At 33.7% G+C, this 9901-nt stretch overlaps 1 pseudogene; it reads left to right on the forward strand.

The window, feature by feature from the left end:
- The first annotated feature begins 6252 nt into the window (after positions 1-6252).
- LOC136835434 (mediator of RNA polymerase II transcription subunit 15-like) overlaps positions 6253-9901 on the forward strand; it is a 553735-nt pseudogene continuing 550086 nt past the window's right edge.

The raw sequence follows: 9901 nt of genomic DNA on the forward strand, positions 1-9901 counted from the left end.
CCTCTTCTGTTTCTGAGAATTGCAGTTGTGATCATACATATATTTCCATAGAAGTGTTTTTTTTTTCAGTGGGGTCTGAATTCTCAAAGGCTAAAAATTTTAACTCAAAAGTTCCTATGTATTTATAATATTGTACTTAAGTATTCCTTTCATTTTTGTAACTCTCAGCCAGTTCCTTTCCTTTAACTGGTGGATTTGCAGCAAAGAAAAGTTCTCCATGTTTGCACTGTATTGAATAGCAAAAAATTTTGCTGTTATCAACAGTTTTCTCATACTTCATTTTTAATGTGCTGGTAAGTTTTGAAATTCATTTTCATTTCATTAATATTTATAAACAAAGTTATTCATGTGATCAAATGACTTTTCATCATCATTGTATACTCATTTATCATTAGGCACATAAGACAGATCTCAACATTTTCAATCCTCCTCTCTCTCTTTGAATGGTTATTGCCTACTGCGTTCCTTGTATTGCTTGCTGTAGGCAATATTGTAGGTTCTTTTCAGTATCTCCTTGTCTCTAGCTGCAGTACTTAAAGCCTTTTACCTTTCATCCTTTCCTTTCAGCTTTTCTGATTTAGCTGGACAACTTCTTAACTTAGTCTTACTATTTTTCACTTGCATTAAAGAGCAAATCCTTGGGGTGACCCTATGGTAGTCTAGAAATGTATAATACCTGTACTAGTAATAATAGTAATTCTCTCTCTCTCTCTCTCTCTCTCTCTCTCTCTCTCTCTCTCTCTCTCTCTCTCTCTCTCTCTCTCTCTCTCTCTCTCTCAATGTGATTCACATTGGATAGGGACCTCAACCCCCTGTGAATAGCTAAAATCCACGAATACTGGACACCCCTATAAGAACACAGTAATTAGTGAATATTTCTCTATGAAAAATAATGTGAATAGGCGAATTTTCCGCTAATAATATGGATATACGTTACACAGAAAAATCTGCGAATAGGTGAAGCCACAAATCCAGAACTGCGAATAGGTGGGGGTCGACTGTACATGCATGTACAGTGCTGTAATTTGGTAAGTAAAATTTTTCAGACTAATAATAGTCATTGCTGACTACTTTTAATAAAGAATGCCAAAGATAACATGTAGAAATTAATTCAGATAAAGTTTTGCAGTAGAAGCTGGAAATGTGTTTCAATATCATACTAACCATTGTTTTACTACAGTTTGAAACTTTCAGGCCCTGGTGGTGGTGAAATGTATTGACTAAGCTTAGTATGGGTTATTGAGACTATAAACTAGATTTAAATGTGATAAGGATTGACACCCAAGTGAGGGTCTTGCTTGCTTCAGCTTTGTCTTTGTGTGAGAGTCCCACTAAGTAAGTTCTGGTTTTTTATCAAGAATTTTACTGGTTTATTTTTGAGCCTCACACTTTCGTCAGTGAGGGTTACATTGTTGCTCTCTGGTACTTCATTGTTAGCTTTAAGATCCATAATTTTGACTTCTTTGTCTCATTACCTTTGTTGCATGCACAAAGTATTGTAATGTATGCATTTTACTGTCATTTCATGTGTTGAAAGCTTCAGTTATCTTTCACTTATCCATACTAATAGATCCAAAGGAGTGGTAGAAAGGGGTGACGTGGATAAAGGCATTATCTTATGCCTATCCTGTAGTAAGCTACCCAAATTTGAGCCTAATGTTGTGAATTACTTAGCTGACCCTGTACGAATACTCAATACACCAAGAAAACCTGTAAAATCCCCTTAAGTAACAATATTACACTGTATCATGAAAAAACCCAATAAATATGCATTGTACTTGAAATGCATCCACATACACTGAACTTCAACAAACAAATTTTCTTACTCCAGACCTTCTGTCACAGTACCCAAAATATGCACAGCCCAACACAAGCAATCTGTGAAGGACTGTAAACTAGAGTATATTCTGTATGTATTGAACAGTATTCGATGCTGCTTTTGGACATGGTCTAGTACCCAAGAGCCTCAACATCCTCAGCCACCTACTCTTGGAACATTGTCCTGATTAACACTGTCTCTAACCTTTCTGAGAAGTTGCTGGGAATCTGTAATTTCTTAACCTAGGAAATTTGACTGTAATCTTCTCATTGTTTAGTCTACACCAACTACAGTGTTCTAGTTTAAGCAGAAGAGGAAATGTGGAGTCTACCAAAAATGCAGATTTGAGAGTAACCCATATTACTTTCCTGAATTGTCATGGAAGCACTGTTTTAATTTTGAGCTGAAGCATAAACAGCCATCCCTGGTCAGATCTGTTCCTTTTTTTTTTAAGATGATAAACCTCTTCTCTCTCCAAATAACCATGCCAACAATTGCTGTTGAACCATGTTTTGTCTGTAATACAATATTTAACAAGCGAGAAGGAATCTGCCTATTACAGTATGTTGAATAAACTTGAATTAAAAAAACAGAACATTCTCAACCTCCTTATACAAGTAGAACCAGTTCAACTGAGAAGTCACTGAAAAGGCTATTCCTACCTGCTTGAGATTTTCTGTCTAAGAAGAGTATGACACATTAGGGGCAGCGTAATCACTTTCCATTACTAAAGAATTTACATGATGATCAGAAGCTTTTTTAGGAAGATCAAATATGTTGCCTATTACCTTAGGGGTGTTTGTAAATATTAGGTCCAAGCAATTATAAGGCGTGTGTATAGACTCATTTATGATTCACTCATAAGTAGGTTCAGCTATAAAGTAAGGGTCTTAAACAATGACACTTGGTAGAAACACGGTTTAACCTCTCCATGTGGGGACCATTGAAATATATATACATATTATATACTGTATATATATGTATATATACTGTGTGTATATATACTGTATATATATATATATATATATATATATATATATATATATATATATATATATATATATATATATATATATTATATATATATATATGTATAACTGAATCAATTAAAATATGGAACGTGATGAATATATAAATAAAGATAAAATCACTCACACTAGTCCTTTACTTAGCAGACTCTATAAATAAAGATAAAATCCACGAAGGAAACGGAAACACTGGAGTGCTGCAGGCCTTTCGACACTAGTCCTTTAAGCAGACTCTATAAATAAAGATAAAATCCACGGTGGAGTGCTTAAACAATGGTCCTTTACTTAGCAGACTCATAAATAAAGATAAAATCCACGAAAAATGGAAACATTGGAGTGCTGATTTAACACTCTTTACCTATAAAGGACTAGTGTCGGACTCCATTGATGGAATTTATCTTTATTTATATATATATATATATATATATATATATATATATATATATATATATATATATATTATGAAAAATAAGAAGCGGGGTATATATATTTATTTCCAAGCCATTGACGATGGCTTGGAAATAAAGTCGAAACCGGTCAGACCTATTCACCTGAAAAATGAATCACGTACAAAAGTGATAATAATCATATATATATATATATATATATATATATATATATATATATATATACACACATATACACACATTCATGAAACTTAAAATGTCGTTTGATATCTAATTCACGCTACTTCGGGAATATCTCCGAAGGGGAATTATCACCGAAGGGGAATTTTTTTTAAGTGATAAATGGACGGGTACCCCCGGCCAGTATCGATCCATTTATCACTTAAAAAAAAAAAAGAAAATCCCCCTTGGACGATATCGGGGATATTCCTGAAGTAGCGTGAATTGGATATTTCATGAATGTACTGTATATAAATCACGGTGATAAAAAAAAAATCATATATAATTACACACACACACACACACACACACACACACACATATATATATATATATATATATATATATATATATATATATATATATATATATATATATGAAAAAGACCATCTGTCATCCCCTTCTTTGTCTGGGCCATGATATTGACAAGGCAGGCAAATGGTATCACGCAAGTCTATATTTGGATAGACTGAATACAAATGAAAAGTCATTAAGCGTACCACACCTTTAAAACCTAAATCAGTGATATGACAATGAAAACAAGGTGAAAGAATGGAAACCTTTTGAACTGAATATATCAAGGTCAACAGCTGCTATGTTCTTTTTTTGACCTTCAGCTAATACTGAACTTCTTCCAAGCAAAGATGATGATGACAAAAATTTTAATCAACAAAAGTCGGAGTTTTCATCTGATAAACATCTAACACAAATTGTGTCAATCATGCTGTGCAGCTGCTTTTAGTAAAACAAACATATTCTCCACAACACCTAATGATAATCTTCTATAAAAATAATATCCCAGTGGATCTTGTTTTGCCCTCCGCCGGGTGACAGTAGGGGAGATATGACACAGCCACCCAACCCCTGCAAATCAGTTTGTCCGCTGCTGGTGGGGGTCAGGTAGGTAGGGAAGACAACAACCCTCCTTCTGTAAACCTGTTTGTCAGCCCTGGGTGGACGCAGGGTAGGTAGGTATGAGATTGGGCAGGTAGGGAAGGCCGTGTAGTATCAAGTTTCAATGCGCTACACGCGCCAACAAGCTCTTACGTAAATATTGTATGAAAAAGAGAGCTCTTGTGCTTTTTACTACCATTTTGACATAAACAGTGCTTAAATAAAACTATATAAAGATATGATGAAAATGCATTAAATGAATGAGTAATAAATATTCCGGGAAGAAAATAGTTCAAAAAACTTCTCGTTGACCCTGGGCACTCTGCCTATTGTGTAGTATAATGAGTAATCCGGTCCTGCTTCTAAACTGTAAAGTTGCATTGTTTCATTTGTTCTGAAAATGGTAAAGAATTATAAAGAATCATAACATTTTTCACAGCTTTCATGGCTGGGACATTGTGAGAGATAGCAAAAGGTAAAAAGATAGTACAGTAATAATTTCCTTATTTCTTTGTTAAGGAACATCCAAAGAAATCGGCTCGATGAAGTAGCATGGCTATATACTGACAATGCTGGTTTTATGTAACGATGCAAAATATTCCCAACTTATTTGATAAAATATTAATGCACACCTATCTATCTATTCATCTATCACTATATATATATAGGCTATATATATGTGTGTGTGTGTGTGTTAGTAAGGAAATTTTGTGGTATTGAATTTTCGCTCTCGTATTTTTGTTCAAGACCGCCCAGAAGCCAAAACCAAAGAAAAGTAGACGGGGTGATGATGATAATACAAAAAATAATATTTTTCTTAATGATTTACGACAGCATGAAGGGAAGGTTTACTCCACTGATTCCATTTCATTTCGCAATTCAGTGTTACAACCACAATGTTGTTAGACTTCAGACAGTCAGCTTTATGAAACCCAAATGATTACTGTATAATCAGAGTAAGGATGAGCACTATGAGTTAAAATCAAAGACTGAAATTTCGTCGTTTGCTACTACTGTATATGGTCAGTTTGGCTGAAATTTATGAAATGTATAACTCTAAAATGCGATCAATAAAGAAAATTTTACTTGCTTTGCATTTAGAGTTAAACAAATAATGTTGGATTCCTCAATGAGCTTAGGCTATATAGTCTAATGTTGTCAGCTTCATTTAACATTAACCCATATGATTATATTCAGATTAAGGGTGAACATTATGAGTTGAAAAAAGAAAAATCGAATTTCGTCGTTTGTCGCTACATAGTCAGTTTGCTTGAAATTTATGAAATGAGTAAGAACATTGAAATGGAATCAATAATGAGAGTTTTACTCGCTTTGCACGTTAATGAACAAATCATTCTGGATCCCTTTATTGATCTAATATTTTGTAGGGAATCTATATATTATAAGACAATCATGTGACGTTATCTAGAACAAGAATAAACAACGTGGAAGTTATTCCAACAAATCTTTTAACAGAAAGACTTATAAACAGATGGTGATCTGATGACATTAGATATGCCAAGCTTTACCAACTTTTTTTATTTGCGTAAAACAACATTTTAACACAAAGCTCTTTATACAGGTGATGCTCTGATAACTCGGTTGGTAGTCCTGTTTATATCTAAACTTAATGGAATATATATTTCATAATAATTCGAACAAAGTACTTTTTAAAACCTGCATAAAACAAGGAATTTTCTTGTAGTTTTGCCATTTACTTGTTTCAATTGATTCTAGTTTTCATATTAAGAACGAAATTTCTCAAACTAATTAACATAAGGAATATTAAAAAAGAAATAGGATCTGCTTCTTTTAACGTGCTTTTTTATTTCATAAAGTGTTTCAGAATTCAGTGCTTTCAGAGTTTCAGTTGCAAGAATGTTACGTTTCGAGTTGTGTCCTTGTGGCTTTGATGACGTAAAACGTGGCGCCTAAAGTTAGTCCAGTTGCTTGTGAGAAAGTGTTTGGTACCTGGAAATGCTCCATTCTTTATCAAGCGTCAAGTTTACAACCAAGGTAAGTTAAGGTTCAATGGTGAGGATGCTGTAAATCTTGGCACAGTAACAAACTGCACAGTTCTCCTTGATAGCTAATGGCTCCTGATTGGTAAGACGCTGAGTTGAGGTGTTTAGGAGACCAAGTCTGGGGCCTCCAGCTTGATATGTAAGTCTTTTTTTTGTGGAATAGTTGTTTATTTTAAGACAGGGACCAAATTTTGGTACTTTGGTATTGGCCTAGCATCGTTAAAACAATACGAAAAATCAGACGTAAGGTTGCACAGCAGTTGGTAGTTTTTAGGCCTAGTACCCTATGTTCAGCAGTAACCTAATTCAGGAATGTGATTTCAAGTAGCATTCAGAATGTTAGGCCAAATTGTGGTATATTTTTTCTTGTATCTTTCATATTGTTCGTTTCAGATGGAGCTAGCTAGTTTGTGCTGTCAAGGGCTTGTGGTCTAGGAGAAACCTTATGCTCTTAGGCTATGAAAAATAGAGGGGTAAATATCTGCTATAGCACTGTGCAAGCCAAACCTGATAGATTTTTCTGATATTTAGGCGAATTTGATATAGTTTTGTTGGAAGTGCGTGGTTAACCCACTGCAGTGTGGTTTTTGGGGGTGGGAGTATAAAGACATGATTGTAGTACTATGACTTAAATAACCTAGCCTAACTTAGATACCAGGCTTACTGTAGATGGGGTTGGGTTCTTCAGGACCCTTCCCATAAAAACATAAAAAAATCAGTAAAACTACACATAGTCAGTTATAGAATGATTGGTGCAATAAAAAAAAAAAAAATGAAAAAACCCAGTTTAAGGTGCTGTCACAAATGTAGGTGGTCAACTTTTAACACCGAGTATCCAAAGAATGACGGTGTATCAAAACTGGAAAGAACCCAGTTGAAGTGCCATTATGCTGCCATTGAACTTATATGTTACACTAAAAAGTATACAGTATTCTAAAACACTGATTCAACACTGCAAATATGCACTGGTGAAGTGATGTCGTAAATTACACCTTATTATGATTACTTTTTCTGTGCTGCCATTTTAGATGTGATACATTTTTAGATATATCTCTTGAATGTTAACTGTAAAATACAGGATACTTTATGTTTGGAACTGTGTAGAATTGTTGTTAGCTGTAAGATACCTACGAAATATTCAAGTTCAGGGTATAATGTAGGGCCCTTGTTACTTATCAGAAAGGCCAGGCCCCAGTGCATCTGTTGAGATGATATATATATATATATATATATATATATATATATATATATATATATATATATATATATATATATATATATAATATATATATATATATATATATATATTTATATATATATATCTAGGCTATATATATTATATATGTTATATTTACTTATTTATATTTGGGTGTGTATATGTGTGTGAAGATGATTATATTGACTGATTATTTCTTTTTTTAGCTTCATTGAAGGCAGGTGAATGTTTTAAGTAGTTTAATCAGTAAAGGGAAACAGTAGAAAAAATAAAGACCATAAAACAACGAAATACATTATATATATTAATTTCTCACTAGATACAATACGGTACACATACTTTGTATGTTTTCTGACTCCATGTTGGGCTTGATTAATTTTTTACCATTATTATTAATTCAAGCAAACTACTGATGTTTATATTTCTTCTTTCTATGTATCAGCCAATGGGTATCCCAGTAGGATTTTTGGCTTTGGGTGTGGGGAGAACACCATAAAATGAGTGAAGACTTTCACTAACAGGAATTCACAAAAATGTGTAAGTCACAAGATAAGCAGTGGGAAAAATATGGTTACAGTAACCAGTAGCATTAAAAAACAAAAACTACATGAAAATGTGGCAAGGTTAATTATATTGGTACATCATAAGTTAACCTTCTGTAGCTTAGCCATATCTTTTTTACTGTACCAAAGACCTCTGTGGACCCCTAAACCTAACCATGACAAGGTTCCTGTGAATTATGGAATGAGATGCAGGAAGGCATCAAAACCCAACCTTCCCAGAGCTTAAATATGTAAGGAGGGTCATGTGTGCTATGAAAATTTGAATGTTTCGGGTTTGTTCTTTGAATTAAACATCAGAATGAGTAAAGAAGGCTTTGAATTAAACAACAGAGTAAGTAAAGAAGGCTCACTTATGACTATTTTTTTTTTCTTATATAGAAACTGTAGTACACATCCAGAAGTATATTTTTTTTCACAGTAGCAGTGATGGTTTTGGCATGCAGTGTAGTTTATGCACTGAATGCTAAATCCAATGATAGTGAATATAAAATAGCCACAGTTTAGTCGTAGGCTTATGTTTAATTATAAAGTTTTAAGGTTCATTTGTTTTCACTGCATGTACAGTACACAGCCAGTCTTAAATGAACACCGAAAAGGAAGGACGAATGGGAGAATTTTGATAATATGCGTAAACGGGAGAAGAAAAAAATAGAACATTTTTGAATGGTAAAATCAGTGATGACCCAATTGTATAAGACGTGGAATCATAAAATCTGAAATAAACTGATTAAAAACCGTCCAATGCACTGTTTGTGTCAGCACAAAGTCTCAAGAAGTTACATTGAATTTACAGGTTCTATTTACATCTAATTAAGACTGAAAATTTCGTAAGATTTGCTACATTATCTGGTAAATACACTGATTATTACTGTAATAACTTGCCTCTCATGCTCCGTATGAAAACGATTCTAGAATTACCATTATTCGACCTGTCATGTAATTGAATTTGGTACTAATATAGATAGATTACATGTTAGTCGCGCAAACCCTACGTTGCATTGATTATTCATCTTGTGTTTTATGCATTTTTTTTATTTGGGACAAATCACTTTTTGGTGTGCATCATAGTGTGCATGTGTTTTTTGCATTTTTATTGTTATTGGGGCAAACCACTTGATATAATTCCCTTCCCTGTGTATCTAGCAATTAAGTTGGAACCTTTGTAGGAAATGTGGCTTTTGGGTTGGAAAAAATCCGGTTGGGGTGACATATGTTGTAAACATAAGAGAAACAGGTTGGAAATTACTCAATCTAACTACATTTTTCTCATATCTGTAATAGTAAGCCATACCATTCAAGTTTAGACTAACCCAGCATACCTCTGCAAATTTTATATTCATGTTTTGCTTTGTGTTTAAGGAATTGCTGTTGAACTACATGTATTTCGGTTTTTACTCATAACCCTTATAGTTCTTGAAAACTTCACAGTTTTTTTTTCCAAACCGTTATGCAGGACATTTTCTTAACATCTTTTGTTCAGCTGTAACTATTACTAGCTACAAAGAATGCGCCCACTGATGCATGTACACACACATGAAAATAGAAACAGATTCATACTCAATTAGACCCTATTTGATCAAATGCTTATGTTTTAAATAATTTTTTTTTATGTTTTATATCATTACGATTTAACATTTTGAGCCTTTAGGGACCGAGAGAGAAGGAACCCCCCCTCCACTCTCTCTCTCTCTCTCTCTCTCTCTCTCTCTCTCTCTCTCTCTCTCTCTCTCT

This window comes from Macrobrachium rosenbergii, chromosome 4 (genome assembly GCF_040412425.1).
Source record: "Macrobrachium rosenbergii isolate ZJJX-2024 chromosome 4, ASM4041242v1, whole genome shotgun sequence".
Lineage (NCBI taxonomy): Eukaryota > Metazoa > Arthropoda > Malacostraca > Decapoda > Palaemonidae > Macrobrachium > Macrobrachium rosenbergii.